Source organism: Chinchilla lanigera, unplaced genomic scaffold (genome assembly GCF_000276665.1).
Source record: "Chinchilla lanigera isolate Chin_1 unplaced genomic scaffold, ChiLan1.0 scaffold00012, whole genome shotgun sequence".
Taxonomy (NCBI): Eukaryota; Metazoa; Chordata; class Mammalia; order Rodentia; family Chinchillidae; genus Chinchilla; species Chinchilla lanigera.
In genome coordinates, this window is record NW_004955413.1 from 28193781 (window position 1) to 28209954 (window position 16174).

The 16174-nt window shown below is 47.8% G+C and overlaps 1 protein-coding gene across 1 annotated transcript in view; it reads right to left on the bottom strand.

The window, feature by feature from the left end:
* Pacsin2 (protein kinase C and casein kinase substrate in neurons 2) overlaps window positions 1-15478 on the bottom strand; it is an 89490-nt gene extending 74012 nt beyond the window's left edge. Inside the window, exon 1 of the mRNA XM_013511482.1 lies at window positions 15454-15478. The gene's annotated coding sequence lies outside the window, so the exon portion shown is untranslated. The remainder of the gene's footprint in view (window positions 1-15453) is intronic.
* Between the last annotated feature and the right edge of the window lie 696 nt (window positions 15479-16174).

Sequence of the window (16174 nt, forward strand, 5' to 3'; positions counted from 1 at the left end):
AGAGAGAATATGTGTGACCTTGGATTTGGCAAACATTTTAAGCTGCAAAACCAGCCAAAAAAGCACCCCACAGAAGAACAAATTGACTTCAAAGTTTTTAAAAGTTCTGCTCTTCAAAACACAGTTAAAGAGAATGAAAAGACAAAGATAAGAGAAAGTATTTGCATATCACATATTTTGATAAAGGACTTGTATCCAAAATACATAATGAAATCCTAAGACTAAGTAATAACAATTTTTTAAATGGGCAAATGATTTCAATAGCTATTCCACAGGCTGGTATACACGAAGCCTGGATCTACCTCAGCACTCCGCCCCATAAAAGGGCATGAATACTGATAGCAATAAGGGGAAATCAAATTGAAGTCACTATGCAACACCACATCAGAGGCCCAGGGAATGGCAAAAGCAGAAGGACTGACCACACCCAGTGCCGGCAGGGATAGAGAGGACAGGGAGGCCTGGCAAAGGAACGTGCTATACAGCACTCTAGGAAGGAGTCTGGCAGTGTTGGAAAACATGCAGTGTGTACCTATGGTATTGCCGGGCCTTTCCGGTCTACGTATGCCCAGAGCCATGCACACCGATGTTTGCGGCATCTCTATTTGCCAATAGCCCCAAACAAAAACAGGCCACAAGTCCATCAATAGATGAGCAGACAAATGGTGCAACAGATACAAAAGAGAATGAAACCTGCACACGACAACACGGATGAAGCTGCAGACACAAGGAAGACAGTACAGAGTGCATGGGCCCGTTTATATAAAATTCTAGAAAATGCTAATCAACCTGCAGCTGCACAAAGCACAGCAGTGCTGGCCCAGAGGAGACAGAAGGAAAGACAGGACTACAAAGGTGCTAGATAAAACCCCAGAGCTACGGAGTGTTCCCTCTTGTTTGCAGAGATGGCAGCTGGTGTATGCGCAGGTCAAGCCTTATCTAAGAGTACACTTTCTTTTTGGCAGTACTAGGGATTCAACCCTGGGCCTTCACACTGAACTGCTTCTCCAGCCCTTTTTCATTTTTGCTTCTTATTTTGAGACAGGGTTTGGCTAAACTGTTAAGTTACCCAAGATAGGTTTAAACTTGTGATCCTCTTGCCTCAGCCTCTCAGACTACTAGGATGGGTGGCATGTATCACCATGTCCTGTGTCAAACTGTACAACTTTAGTCTTTTTTTTTTTCTTTTTTGGAATCTAATTCAGGGGCTCACACTTGCCAGCCAGGTGCTGTACCACTGAACTACATCCTTGGCCCAAATTGTACACTTTAAATATGGGCAACTTTTAGTATATTCATTTTAACTCTGCATGTGTTTGAAATTTGGGGGAAGAATAACGTAAGACTGCTTTCTATTTTGTCGAATAAAATACTCTTCAAAAACTATCAGCTCAAGGCCAAATATAGTGGCGCACACCTATAATCCCAGCATTCAGGAGGCTGAGGCAGGAAGATCACTGTGAGTTTGAGGGCAGCCTGAGCTATAACGTGAGACCCTGTCTCAAAAAAACAACAAAAAACAGAAACAAAAAGACTATCACTCAGTGGTAAAGCACTTGCCTAGCATTCCCAAGCTCCTAGGTTTGATTCTCAGCATGGCAAAAAGGGAGAAAGAAAGGGAGGGAGGAAGAGGAGAGAGGGAGAAAGGAGGAGATAGGAGAGGGGAAAGGAAAGGAGAGAAACTACCAGCTACATACGACGATCACAATCTTATACTGAAAAAGAGCCCTTCCCAAGACACAGTGAAGACTCATTGTCTTTATCTTCCCACGTGGGTCAGAACAGACTCAGGCCATTTCTGTGACCTCCGGCAGGAGGACAGCTGCAGGAGGCAAAGCCCTCCCAGGCTCTCTCCGCCTTACCCTGCCGTCCCTCTAGAGAAGCAGCGCCCTGCCCACTGGGGGACTGAGACTCTTTGCAGGGCACAAGCGCTCACAGGAATGCCACTCTGCACTGCTTTTCTGCAAGAACTTCTTGCCCCGTGCCAGCGCAACTCTGGTTTGCACTAGGCAAAGCTCCAGACGCCAACATTGACTCCTCACTGGCATTCATTCAGGCTAAAATTCACTGAGCTGAAGTAGAAATAAAACAAGAGCTCTAAAGAAGACCATGAGAGGTGGGCTGGAATCCTTCTGATATTCTGTCAGAGGCTGACAAAATCCAAAGAACAGCAGCAGGCAAACCCTAGAGGGAAACTGGGAAAAATGGCCAGTGCCCAGTGGAAATCCTCAGGTATTACGGTGCTCTGGTTTATGTTCAGATATGCCCCAAGCCTCATGTGCTCAGAGGCGGGGCTTTGGGAGGTTCCTGGATCATGGGGTGTGATGCTCACCAGTGGACTGGATTAGCCTACAGATGAGTCTAGAGCTAAATGTGAGGTTGGGCGGTGAAGGCTGGTGAGACGGGGTGGTCGCTGGGCACGTGGCCTGTAAAGGTTTATCTCCGCTTTTCCCTTCATCCTCTCTCTGCTTTCTGTCTACCAGGCTATGAATGGGCTCTCCCGTACCATGCCCCCTTGCCAGGGCTTCCTGCCCTGAAGCCAGCCAACTATGAACTGAAACCTCTACGAACTGTGAAGCAAAACAAACCTTTTCTTTCTTTAACTTCTGAGTGTCAGGTATTTTGTCCCAGCAACAAAGAAAGAACACTGATTTAGTGGTAAGAATGGCAGGGCAACCCTGACGCAGGAAAGGTCGGCGGGGGGGTGCTCCCGTGCAGCACCCTGGATACCCTGCACAGCCACAGCAGGCACACACCCCTTTGGCTCAAGAGACCCCCTGCCCAGCCCAGCCCACTCTGAGTGTCTATCTGCCTGGACTTGAGAGTAGGACTCCTGCCTCCTTAGACTGCCCTGACTCTCCCCTAGGACTCCGCTTCCAACCATCCCATAGACAAAGGGGCCCTGTTCCCTTTCCCAACCAGCTGCTCTGGGCCCCAACAGGGGAAGAATGGCTGGGCAGACGCTGCAATAGTTAATTAACACTGTACGGCACAGCACAGTCCTCTACCGAGTGGGCGGAACAGAAATATAACCCTTGAGGTGCTTTCCAAAGCAACTACAAAGGTACAGTTCTGTCTGAGAGGCAGTGCCACAAGCCTTAGAAGGAGGCAAGAGCTACAAAGTGATAAAATGTAAATATTTAAAGAACTCACAGCTGCCATGCCAGGGGGATGGCAGCTTACAAACCTCCAGTCAGAATCATGACTGTTATGTCAGGGGTAAATCAAGATCCCAAATGCTGTTTTGTTCTACCCTTCAAAGAAGAGAGGACTTTTCAGAAAGTGTGTGTCCAGTGGACAGTGCCTTAAAAGTCACAAGAAAACCAGTGTGCATGCAGATTCTTCAGCCTAGAACCAAATAATACCGCATTTCAAATGCCACTCACGAGACAATTATTTGGGACTGAGGATGGGATTGTGCAACTTTGTGAACAGTAAACAGGCACATTTGATAACTGCAGGTGCTGATAATGTCCACCCTGAAGCTTGTCCTAGCCATGTCTCTCTCTGTGGGCAAAGCGATTCCATGTGACAGCCACAGAAACGATCAAACTTCTGCTGGGTATGGCGGTGCACACCCGTAATCTTCAACAGAGGCTGAGGCAGAAGAATAACCATGAGCTCCCAGGCAGGACTAAACAGAGATGTGTCATATCTGCCGGCACGTCTGACACTGTCCTCAGGCCTGGCTCCTGAGATCTCACACTCACTGCACACTGGTCACAAACAGGTGCCACACGCCCAGGTGTAAGTCTGCACTTCACTAAGCCCAGCTTTCCTACCTGCAAAACAAAACTGTACTGAGGATGAGTGTGATCAGGCAGAAAGAGGAGGCCACCTGGCACAAATGAGCCTCAACAAATAATAAATTTAAAAAGAGCCTTCTGATGGTGCTAGTGAAGTAAACATCCAGTGCAGGGAGGTAAAGGCTGAAGGGAGCTGGGAGGCTGACAACCAGCACGGGCCTGAGCAGGGCCTGAGGCCTGGCCCCTGCAGTCTGCTGAGCATAGCTGCCCTCTCCCCTGGGCCTGAGGAGTTCATCACACTCTGCCTCCCACAACTCCAACGTGAAGTCCTGGTCTATTCTTTTTCCTGCAGTAATTCCAATGCTATGACCCACGGCTGACATGTGACACACCGTCAAATATCTACGTGGCATATAGTCAAATATTAGTTGAATAAAGATTTATGGACTCACCAGAATTGCATGCAAAAATAGCTGAGTCATTGCTGGGGAGAAATTTAGCAGAATTCCTTCAGGGTCGCTCTACGTAGGATCTATTTCTGGTCCCAGCCCCAGGTGCCCTCCTGGTTGGTCATGGTTTGCTCCTAGTGCACACCGCAACCTGGCCGCACCAGGGCCTGCGCCTACCCAACATGCCCTGACCTGAGAGACGTGTGGCTGCCCGAAGGCAAACACGAAACCCAGGGCAGGGAAAGGGCAACAGTACACTTCTCCTGACCACGCCTGCACACCCCCTGCACAGAAAAGGGTCCTTTTTTAAGACTGACAAGGTTCCTAGATGATACTACTTTCTCATCTGATGACTTAGGAAATCAAGGTAACAAAAGGCTACCATAAATTCAAGTTTTAAAATGAACTGGTATTTAGTTAATCATAATCACATCACCCATGTAAACAACATATAATCATTGTGTGTGTGTATGTGGAGGGGTGTGTAGGCTCATTAAAAAGTCCATCTACAAACCAGGCCTGCTAGAGCAGCTGGTGTCTCTGCAGTCACTCCTGGACCTCCTGGGAGCCAGGGCCACCGTGGGACACCAATGCACACAGCAAGAAGCTGTGTGCTCCACCGAGGAGGCAGGCAGCCCGAGGGCCAGAGGCTCGGAGGGCTGTGTATGTGAAGCCCTGTAAGGCCCTTCTGCACCAGTGCGGGGTGGACACTCGCTAATCCAGCACACACAGGCATCCATCAATCCCCTATTCTAACAGAGAGTTGGGCCCCACAGGAACTGCAGAGCTGGGCTGAGTCCGGGGAACCTGGCTGCACAGCTCCTCTCCATGGGCACCAGGCTCAAACTCAGCAGCACTGCATCCCTTTCCCACTGCTGGAAAGAGGGTTCCTCCTCCAGCAAACACAGCCAACCCTGGGGCTCCAAAAGTGAGATTGCCCCTGCACCACAGGAGCCTTTTTTATTTTGTCAGTCTCTGTAGAGCCTGGCAGCCTTGGCAGTTCACCAACTCCACCCTTCCAGGAGGCAATGCCCCCACCCTTAGCACTGCCTGGAATTTCCAGCTGGTCCCTGCCGACCACATGGTGAACGTGAAGTTTTGAGGAGGCAGGAATGTGATGAGCACCCTCTTACTTATCAGTAAGAACACACGTTCTCTTAAACTACTTCTGAATGCCATAAACCCGTAAGTTCCCGACAAGTAGCAAACAGAAGTGTGAGTCTAAAATAGGAATTCTGGAAATGAGCACAAACACAAAGAAACGTCAAGGAAGGTGGCCTGTCGGATCTTTCATGGGATATGATGAGACAGCCACCTCTCATCCTCCCCCGCCCCAGTCGGCAACTTCAGACCAGGCTCACAAGAGCAAGGAAGACAGAAACTGAAAAGGAAACAAAAGCAGCATCAAGACAGAATAACAGAGTAAATCTGGAATTCAGCATATCGACCATCTCACTCAGTCTTACCAGAGGAGGCAGAGTACAGGGCTCTAGCGGTCAAACCAAACTTTCAGTGCTCAGACCAACCCTCCTGCCCACTGCAAGGCCCAGTCTCTGTGGGACTCTGGGCCAGGGACCATCCCAGGTCTGAGAAGCAGAAGAAACTAGAAGGGATAGTGCGAGAAGCTCTTGCACCAGCCCAGAACACAGCCTGGGTCAAGCAAGGGCCCTGGGGCCTGCTCCACCGGTGCCATGCCGTCCAGCCCAGTTGTGGCAGCTGAGCAGAGAAGCTCAGGGAGGACAAAGGGAAGCTAACAGCCTGTGCCCCTAGGCCTTGGTCTCTACCACCAGCATGGCTGAGAAGCCTGAGGGACGATTTGGGCTCCCATCCAGCCCCTACCAGAGCCTTCACCACACACAGCAAAGCTCAGCCAGTTGCCAAGGCAACAACAACCCAGCCATGTTCAGGCATCTGTAGAAACCAGGGCAAAGTACAATTTCCATACTTGTGATAAAAAAAAAAAAAACAGGCTTCTAAGCACAAAGCCAAGCTCTAAAATGTGGTCTTATTGATAGGATAAACAGGGTGGGACAGAGAAGCAAGAAGCTCACAGGCCGTCAGCCTAGCTCTGGAGTGCAGGCCCTGAAAACACGCTCATGCTCCACAACAAAACACTTCTGCTTCTGTGCTGCTAGTGATTGCTTCCTCTCATTTCTACCTTAGTGCTAAGTAAAGTCCTCACTTTGCTTGTGAGCGTCAGCTGCTCTTAACTGGGATAAGAGGAAAAAACAAGAAAAGCAAGTTTTTGCCCACAGTGAGGCCAGATAACTAAAGGAGAAACAGCCCCTGGTGGGGGCAGGGTGGATGGGGGGGGCATGACGGGACGGGACACAGGGCGGGGGCCTCAGGGAGGGAACATGAATGAGAAGAGTGGGGGGCTGGTCTGACCACGGCTCTCCACCTGGAGCCCTCCATGTCCCACTAAGCACTTGTCCTCTGCAGACCTGGAGGATCTGCTCACTGTGGCAGAGAAAACCTAGGGGACCGCAGAAGGTGGGAAGGGGAGTCAACCCACAAAAGCGGGAGGCCACAGTGGACTCCTGGGCAGAAAAAATAAGCAAGCAAGAAAAAGCAGCAGTGCTATTCACCTCCCAGAATGTTCCAAGAGGTTCATCTCTAGCATGGAAGAGAGGCGGGGCGTGGTTGCACACACTTGTAATCTCAACAATCTCGCAGGCTGAGGCAGGAGGATCAGAAATTCAAGTCTAGCAGGGGCAACTTAGCAAGACCCTGTCTAAAAAATAAAAAGAGATGGGGACACAGCTCAGTGTAAGTGCCCTGAGTTCAGTTCCCAATATTAAAAAAAAAAGTTTTTAAATAAAAGAGAAACAGATAAACAAACATCCATGACAGCAGCATCGAGAAACTACGGAGGCAAAGTCCAAAAGAGCAAGTCCTGACTTCTGAATGATACCAGTGTGCTCACTGTAAATGTGGAAGAGCAACCCAGGAGGAGCTCCATGACCTGCCGCAGTTCAAAAGAAAAGGGCTGATGAAAGACTCCAACAATAAATATTTACAATCTTGGGAACATAGAACACTAGTTCTGGTAATCGCGAAGAAGGCAGCAGGGACTCCTTTCTCTTTTAGTGCTGGGGAATGGACCCAGGACCTTACACATGCTAGGCAAAACTCTACCACTGAGTTACAGCCCCAGCTCTGTTAAGGACTTTCTATCATCAAAGCCTCCAATTCAAGCGAAATGATATTCAGGAACTTAGGAAGGAAATGTGACTCATTTAAGAAACGCTTACAGAAGTTTCTTATCTCACATACTTAGAAGTTCAAAGGCCAAGGCACCTTAAAGAGAAAGAATCCTCCCTTTCCCAAAAAATACCAGAGAAATAGACTCACAAAAGCAGGCTTTCAAAACACTTGTACGATGTGCAAAACCTTTAATCCAAGTTATCTATCCCTGGGAATTTATTCTCAGGAACTAATGATGCATATGAAAAAAGAGAAATGAAATTGTAAACTGCAAATTCATCTACATTAGCAAAAAAGTGGAAATAACCTAAAATATCCACCATAAGGGAATATTTTCATGTCATTACAATAAAATAGCATAGCCACTAAAATTCTTGAGGGGCTAGGGCGTAGCTCAGTGGGAGATTACATGCCTAACATCCACAAGGCACTGGGTTTGATGCTTAGCACTGCACACCAAAGCAAAAAAGCTCTTTAAAGATGATGCTAATAGAGGGGAAACCTGGTACTTAGCACAGGCCTTGCTCTTACACTAGCTATAGAGAAAGGGGATGCAGAGGAGACCTACCCATTATGTGCCTAGTAGCATGAAAGGTGTTGTGGGGGGACTGTGGAAAATATTGACAAAATATTTCAATGAATCTTTAATCTGAAGAATAACATATAACAATGTTGATTAATAAAGAGAAGAGAGCCACTTGAGGCCACAGTCTTCAACTCTTCTGCTGGTTTATACCCTGGATGACACTTGGACTAAGCATACACTCTTCTGACCAGCACCTTCCTCTTGCACAAGCTGATACCCTCAAAGCTGCAGAGGCACGTCTGTAATCCCAGCACTCAGGAGGATCACTGTGAGTTTGAGACCCTGTCTCCAAAAAAAAAAAAAAAGCAAGCTCTGGTACCAGGGCAGCTGTCACTGGATGGCAGCTACGGCTGTTTCCCACCTGAAGATACAGAAAAAACATTATGCATGTGGAAGGTAAACTACAAAAAGAGTTCTGTATTTAGAAAACTCTATTTTTTATGTTGTTCTTTCAATTTTTAAAATATCTTAAAGAAACCAAGAAAAGAGAAAGTTATTTGGCACAAAAATGATTACCGTAAGCACATCAACATGCATCTGCTCTAATTACTGGTGCAAATGGTCTTTATCTGATATCACAACATCAACAAAATGGGAATATCTTTCACAGTTTTACAAAGTACAGGGTAGGGTAAACACTATGGAAATGCAATTTCTTCTCTCTCAACACACAGCACAGGACCGACACATTTTCAAACACTGCCATGGAAGCTAAGGCAACAACACCCTTAGCCAGGACCTCTGGAATTCTGGGTAGACCACCCTGCCCTCCGCCCTGCCCCAGGTGGGACAGCACATGGGTCCCCAAGTCACCGTGACCACCTATAGCAGCCCTTCCTTTTCTCTCCTTACTCCTTGCTACATACATTACTGCAGACTCTCAGGTTATCTTAATCAGGTTACTTGCAGGTACAGGTCCTACCTTCAAGCACAAAGCCACAAAACTTACCTCATTTCTGTGTTCAGGGGACAGCTGTAACTGTTAAAGGTCATTTTCACACTCGATAGCAAGCACCTCTGAGTCTAGTTACTCAAGACAGCAAGGCAGCGACATGAGCAAGGGCTTATGTCACTGCCAACTCGGAGTGCGACCCCGTGAAGGCCACCTGCTTTCCCTGAGCTCTGCTCACTCAGGGGCAGACTCTCTGTTATCTCGTTCAAGCATTCAAGGAAGAGGAATGTAAAGTTCCTTGTCAAGCTTCTCAGAACACCAGAGGATACAAGGGGACTGTCCCAGACTGTCTGTCCCCTCACCACTGATCCCTACCTGACTCAAGTCAGCCTCCTCCTCTGAGGATGTGCTTGCTGCTGCAGAAATGGCCACTGGTTAATGGGAACACAGTCCAGTCCCAGCTGAGCGGTGCCCAGGGCAGCCAGCTCCAGCTAATCATCAGGCTTGGAGGTCTGCGAGGGGAGCAGAGCCAGCTCCGTCATTCCCCTGAAGCCAAACACTTACCACAGTGGACTCCATTCACTAAAGACCACTGAGGTCCAGGCAGACCTCAGCCTGGGGCGCAGAGGCACACAGGGCTTGCGACGGGGTACCCTTGGGCCCTGCCACTGACCACTCCAGTTCGGCCTCTTCTCCTCTGACCCACGCAGAAGGGTGCAAACTGACTGGGAAAGTTCATGGTAAAGTGCAAGTTCCTATTCAACTAGCTTGCTTGTATATATACTCTTTTTAAAAATCAAGGTAAAGCTTAAATATCAATCCCCAAAATAAAAGGGGAACCATACAATTTGGAAAACAAGGAGAAATTTTTCATAATCCCACAGTCTTAACTATAACAGCTGCACATAATCTCAACAATTATTTCACACCTGTGTTCAGAGTACACACACTGTCTCGTGCACCTTTTCACGTCTCTCCAGTTTTCATGACCTCTGTATGAGTGGCCGGTGCAGCGCCACAGCCCACCCTTCCACCTCAGGGGCAGACGTCCCATCAGCCAGCACTTGGTGTTCAGGCCCCAAATTACTTGGTGAGGCAAGGCCTTGACATGGCAGGGCTGCCCTCCAAACCAAATGAAGATGCGCCTAGCCTCAGCTTACCAGACCAGGAGGGCAGAGCTTAGCACTGGTGCAAGAGAGCAAATGCCGCTGAGTGCCAGGACAGCTGTATTCCATGCAGGGCCTGGGGCTGTACCCACATCAGTGACCCCAAGTCATCGGGAAAAGTCCTAACAGATTAAATATACCCTGGCTGAAGAGAGATAACAAATTTTAGAAGGATTTTTAATAGAATTGGATAAAATAAAATCAACATGGGTACTTTACAGATATATTTCGCATAGTTTGCAAAGTGATTTAAGTAGACATTTGCTCTTTGAGTGATACCAAAATTACTAAGCAAGTACTAAAGATGAACCACAATTCTGAGCTCTAGGAGTCTGTTACTCCAGCCCTACCACAAACCCAGGAGGAAGTGGGTGTCGGTGTCCCGGTGCACTGCACTGGATGTCTGTGCCACCCACCCAAATTCCTAGGTTCAAATCCAAGCCTTCAGCGGGCTGTGGGGGTGCACGCTGTGATTTCAGCATTCAGGAGGCTGAGACAGGAGGATCACTGGGAGTTCGAGGCCAGCCTAGACTACATAGTGAGTTCAAGGCCAGTCTGAACTACATATTGAAACCCTGTCTCCACCAAAAATAAATAGATAAATAAATAAAATTTAAAAAAAAAATCCAAGCCCTCAATGTAATGTATTAGTGGGTGCAGTGCGTGGGACGTTTGGGAACTAAACAAGTCAGAACAGTTACAACAACCATTGAGAATAGTTAATGATTATTCAATAGGTCACTCATGTATAGCTCTATTTATTTTCTTTAGAAGCCACTTTGAAGATACCAAAGTATAGTACAACAACTATTGATAATCTCCTACCTCTTTTGTCCGTAACTCACTATTATTTGTCTATTTGTTTTCCTGAGAAACTATCTTGTAGATAACAATATGTAAAACAATAACCATTGATAATTTCCTACCACTTTGTCTGTAATTTGGTAAGCCCCCCCCATTATTATGTTATCCTACTTTTACTCTTTAAAATAAAAAATAAAAACAAGTCAGAAGAGTGGCGCCCTCATGAATGGATTAAAGCCCTTAAAAGGGGGCCCTCAGAGAGCTCTCTCACTCTTTCCATCACGTGGCTGTCTACGACTCAAAAGAGAACCCAACCATGCTCACACCTGATGTCAGACTTGCAGTCTCCAGAACTGTGAGAAGTTTCTACTGTTCGTAAGTCACATGTCCATGGTTCCTTGTGACAGCAGCCCAAGCTGAGACCCGCAGTCTCAAAAATGTTGATGCATTCAGCCAAGGAAGGCACAGAGCCGGCCGGTAGTAGAACTGGAACCCAAAGCCAGGGTTGTCCTTCTCCAATCCCCTGTCTCCACCTCTGATTCCTTACTGCAATATCCCCCTTTTTCTTGCACAAGTCAAAGTTACATCCTAACCTCACAGACTTGAGAATAAACCATAGGAAAAGACAAGCAGAGCCCAAGCAGCTGCTGTATTACCCAACAGAACCACAAACACAGGCAGAGACTGAGTCAAAGACCAAGGCCATGCCACCCCAGAAACCTGTCATTACACCGTTGAGCTACTGTTTCCTAGAAACTGCTGATGGCAATCTTTCAGCCTCCAAGGACACAGGGTGACCTTTGTGGAAGGAGCCAGCTAAATCACCCTTATCCCAAGTCCCTGTTCTCACTGACCTCTTGCTTCTGTATCTTCTTCCTGCTGCTGTTTAACCAGCTCTCTAAGGAGCCCCAACCACTAGAAGGCCCAGAGCCTTCAGGATGACACAGGAGGCACCCGCTCCCTGAAGCCTGCCCACTCACCTTCCCTCCATGCTCAGAGCCCTCGCACACATGACAGTCACACTCACGTTCCTGATGACCATGCAGCTCTGCGCAGGACTCTCCTTCCCATCACCTCTCAGCTGCATCTCCCTTAGACGCTCTCTGCAGCTTCCTGACGGCAGTCAGATTTGCCACCCTCTGTCCCCATCTGCCTTGCATCCGCTTCTACCTGGTACTGTCACAGAGGAAGGTTATGTGTCCAGGCCCACCTCTCACACTGAGCTGCCTCTGCAGAACACAAGAGCCTCTTCACCTTGGGCATCCTAAATAAATATACGGTGAAACAGACAAATCCTTTTTCCACTCCTCAGCAGTGAATGCCGCTCAGCCCCTCTCCTGACAGGCACTGGCATTAAGTGACAGGACCACAGGGCTTTCTCCCACACAGGCCTCACCTGAGTGATACCTACTGTGTGCAGTACAGGAATTTCACCTGAGTAATCAAAACATCTGATTTGGATGATTTCTTTCATCAGAAATAAACCTGATGCGGTTTATTTCTAACATCTGTGCAGCCTTAAAGTTTCATATTCTTTCATAGAAATGAGGTCTTTATTCAGCTGAGATGCTACTGTTAATAAACTGGAAAAAAAGAGTCTATAAAATATTAGGAACTTGGGCAGAGGACCACAGAAGCCACTAATTGTACAGTCATGGTCAATGGCACAATCCACACCCAACTTTTAAACCTACCCAGAGGCCCTGGGCCCTCAGAGGGGCCTCAGGTTGAAGACAGCACGTTATCCCTGAGGACATTTAGACAGGACTTCAATATCCAGAATTCTCATGCAACATTTATTTTACAACTTTTTCAAGTGCTTAGCAGCTGAAAAAGTAATCATTTCAATGTACTCTTCAATCAATAAACATTACCTGCTCAAAATACCCAAGTTCTGTAAATTTGCCCCTATGAAAAATGTAGTAAGAAAATAAAAATAAAACAAGTAAGCTTTTCATAGTCGGACAGAAGGGTGTTTAGGGATCCAAATTCCAACAGAAAAATACTCCTTCAGATGAGCAAATAGTTTCCTCTGCAAGTGACACATTCTGGGATATTCACTCCACCAAACATAACTCATAATGACAACCACCAAGGAAGCAAAACCTAATGGAAAAACCCCATGCTGGCAACTGGGAGCCCCAGCCAGAGGACACAGGGTCCTATTAAAGCAGTGGCTGAGCTTGCTATCTCTTTCTTCATTTAAAAAAAAAAAAAAAAGACATATAGAGCCACCAATGCCACTCAGAAATGTTTTAAGCACAAAAAAAGTGAGAAGTGAAAATACTTTAGAAGGCATGTCCTCTACCAATACAAGTCACTGTTATTATTAGCTCAAGATGACCGGGAAAATAGGATTACCAAATACGTGGGGTAAGAGGTAGCTTAGAGCAGTGCTCTGCTCACCACTGTATCTATCACTATAGCAGAGGAGAGGCAGCTTAGAGGGGAGGTGATCTGGTTCTTAACTGGGGCCCAGGCCCCTGATGCTGTCCACATGTGTGTTTTCTGGGAAGGGGGTCACAGTTATCAGATTCTCAAAAGGTAGAGAGCCTCCAAGTCCCTCTACAAATACAAAAGCTGAGGCCATAAGATCTGTGTTGACTGTCCTAAACCCCAGGATTAGTCCAACAAAGGCTGGACAGAGCCCAAGACTCCTGACCACCATACATCCCTCACTGTACTATCCCATATTCTAGAGAGAAAAAAAATCACATAAAGTTCATACAGTTACAGAGAATTCTACACAAGCCATACATGCATGATTTCTAAAGCTACAGCAAAGTTTCTATCCTTATTCCTCCTACCTAAGGTCCCTCATCAAGGTCTCTGATAAGTTGAAGCAGCACTGTATTTACTGCTACAGTCTCATCTCTGTCTAGTTCAATGCCTGCACCAAGAAACATGATTTTTTTTAAAGACTGAAAAGGGAAAAAATGGGCCCAGAATATAGCTAAATGGCAAACACTTGCCTAGAATGGGCAAAGGTCTGATCTACAGTGCTGCAAGAGGAAAATGAAAAGAAAAAAAAAAAAAAAAAAAGACGATGCTAGGAAACAGAAAATAAAACTGTCTGGTATTCCTTTATTATGCAAAAAGATAAGCATGCAATCATGTATGCTAAACACAAGTCAGTACATAAATTAAGAAAGGAGATGGCATTCAGGGAGGCTGAGGCGTGAGGATTGCTGCAAGTCTTTGGCCAGCCTCAGCTACACAGTGAGTTCCAGGCCTGCCAGGACTACATAGTAAGACCCCGGGGTGGGGTTGGGGGTGTCTTTTTTAAGTGTGGTTTTAATTTAAATAACCAAAACTAGGACTCTCAGATGACTGTTGTCCCAAGTAATTACTTTGGAACTATACAGATGCCAAAAATGTCACATTGTGCAGAATCCCTGGAAAATCCTTCTTTTAAGATGATTTCCACAGGCAGATAGTGTAACCATCTGAACACCAAACGTCATCAGGAATTCCTAGACAACCATCAGGACCCCCACTGAGATCTACCCAGGGCCAAGTCTCAGGCACAGGCTGACAGCACTCCCAGGTATGTGAGGGATTACTTTGGAGACCACAAAGAAAGGGCTCTACCTGTGGAATGCAAACTGACTTCATAACTAAACCACGACTTCGTTGCCTACAGGTATGCAGCTGCAGTTCCACACAACTGGAAAAAAACTGGCAGCACTATCGATCACGTGAGCACAGTCATTACCCGCCTAATCTACAGGGTGGCCTCCAGGAAGCTGAAACACAATCAGATGGCAGATAAAGCAGGCCAGAGTCAACTGGGAGGTTCAGAGGAGGATGGCCAGAAAGCACTTGATAAACGGCCCTACAATCTCTCAACGCAAGTGCCATTACAGTTAGTAATATTAATGCAATTTTTTGATATTTCATAGTATCTTAGAATGATCAACTCTTCAGAAGGAGAAGCCTGCACATCATGCTTTAACTCAGCACAAACGTTCAAGCGGCAGATACAAAAGGCAAGGTTACAGACACCTCTGTTCCCTGCGCAGACACGCTGGGCTGTCAGGGATCTGGACCGGGTGCCCGGGACCAGGGTAAAGCAACCCTCAGGTCACCGCAGCAGGCTATGCTGCAACCGCAGATGTTTTCTACATATGCATGCCTTTAGATTAGTTAAATATCACTACCTCTTAACATCAGGCACAAAAAGTAATGAAGTTTCAGCTCCCAAACAGTTCTTGAGCTAAGAACACTATTTCCATTCAAGAGCTGTTATTCTCCAAAAACCTGAATAGAGAGAGCAACCTAATCGTTCATCTACTCTCCTGTGTTATGTTACTTTCCCAAGTAACAAATATCATCAGCCTAATGGCCCTGTCTTTAAAGCTTCAAGACTATCACTAAAAGAAAAACACAGAAGCTTAACTCTAGAATTAAGTTTAAACGCACACACACCCCACAGCCTTCCAGGTGAATCAAGAGAAACCCAAGTTGCATGGCACCCACTCAATGCCTCTATAGGGAGGCTACAGGCGCGCTTGTGAATCAAGCAGAGTAAGAATGGGACAGAACAGGGCTTGTGAATCAAGGAGAATAAGAATGGGGACAGAACAGGAGGGCCGGCACTTACACTGCCCAGGAGGGATCAGAGGGATCCGAGTCAGCAACTCTGCAAGGGTTAAAGCAGGACCTCGGCATATGGGAGGGTAACCGTGAGGAACCAAGACAACGGGAGGGGCGAGGGGGGGCGCCTCGCATCTGCAGCTCAGGCTTAACTTCTCTGAGCTGGTCTATGGATCTCCGGGACAGCCTGGGAGTGTTCGGTAAACAGCGTAATGAGTAGCCCTGGAGACTCTCAACAGCCTACTTCCCCTCCCCACAAACACCCAGGCCACTCGAGCACAGGGGAGCAGGCAGGACGCAGAAACGGTGCGCACCCGCGGCCGCCCCTGGCACTGGACCCGCAACCCTGGGGCGCGCCCACCTCCGAGGCTGCGGGCGTGAGCCGAGGAGACAGCCCGGCCGGCTCCCCGACCCTCCTCCTGGAACCGAACCCGACCTGCGAGCGCGCGAGACGCAGTGAATCACGGATCCAGAGTCGTCTCGCCGTGGGGTGGACGCGCCTGCGAGCCCAGAGGAGGCGGGCGGCGAGTTCCTCCAGACTGAGCGAGCTCGGGAGCAGCTCGGGGCACAGGGGCCCGGCCGGGCGCGCTCCCACCCTCGGCGGACGCGGGGCAGGGCGGTGGGAGGGAGGCAAGCCAGGAAGTGGAGGACGCGCTCACCGCGCCCACGGGCGCCCCCGCGTGCGTCCCGCCCGGTGCCAGCCCCGCGGACCCCCGAAGTTGGCCGCC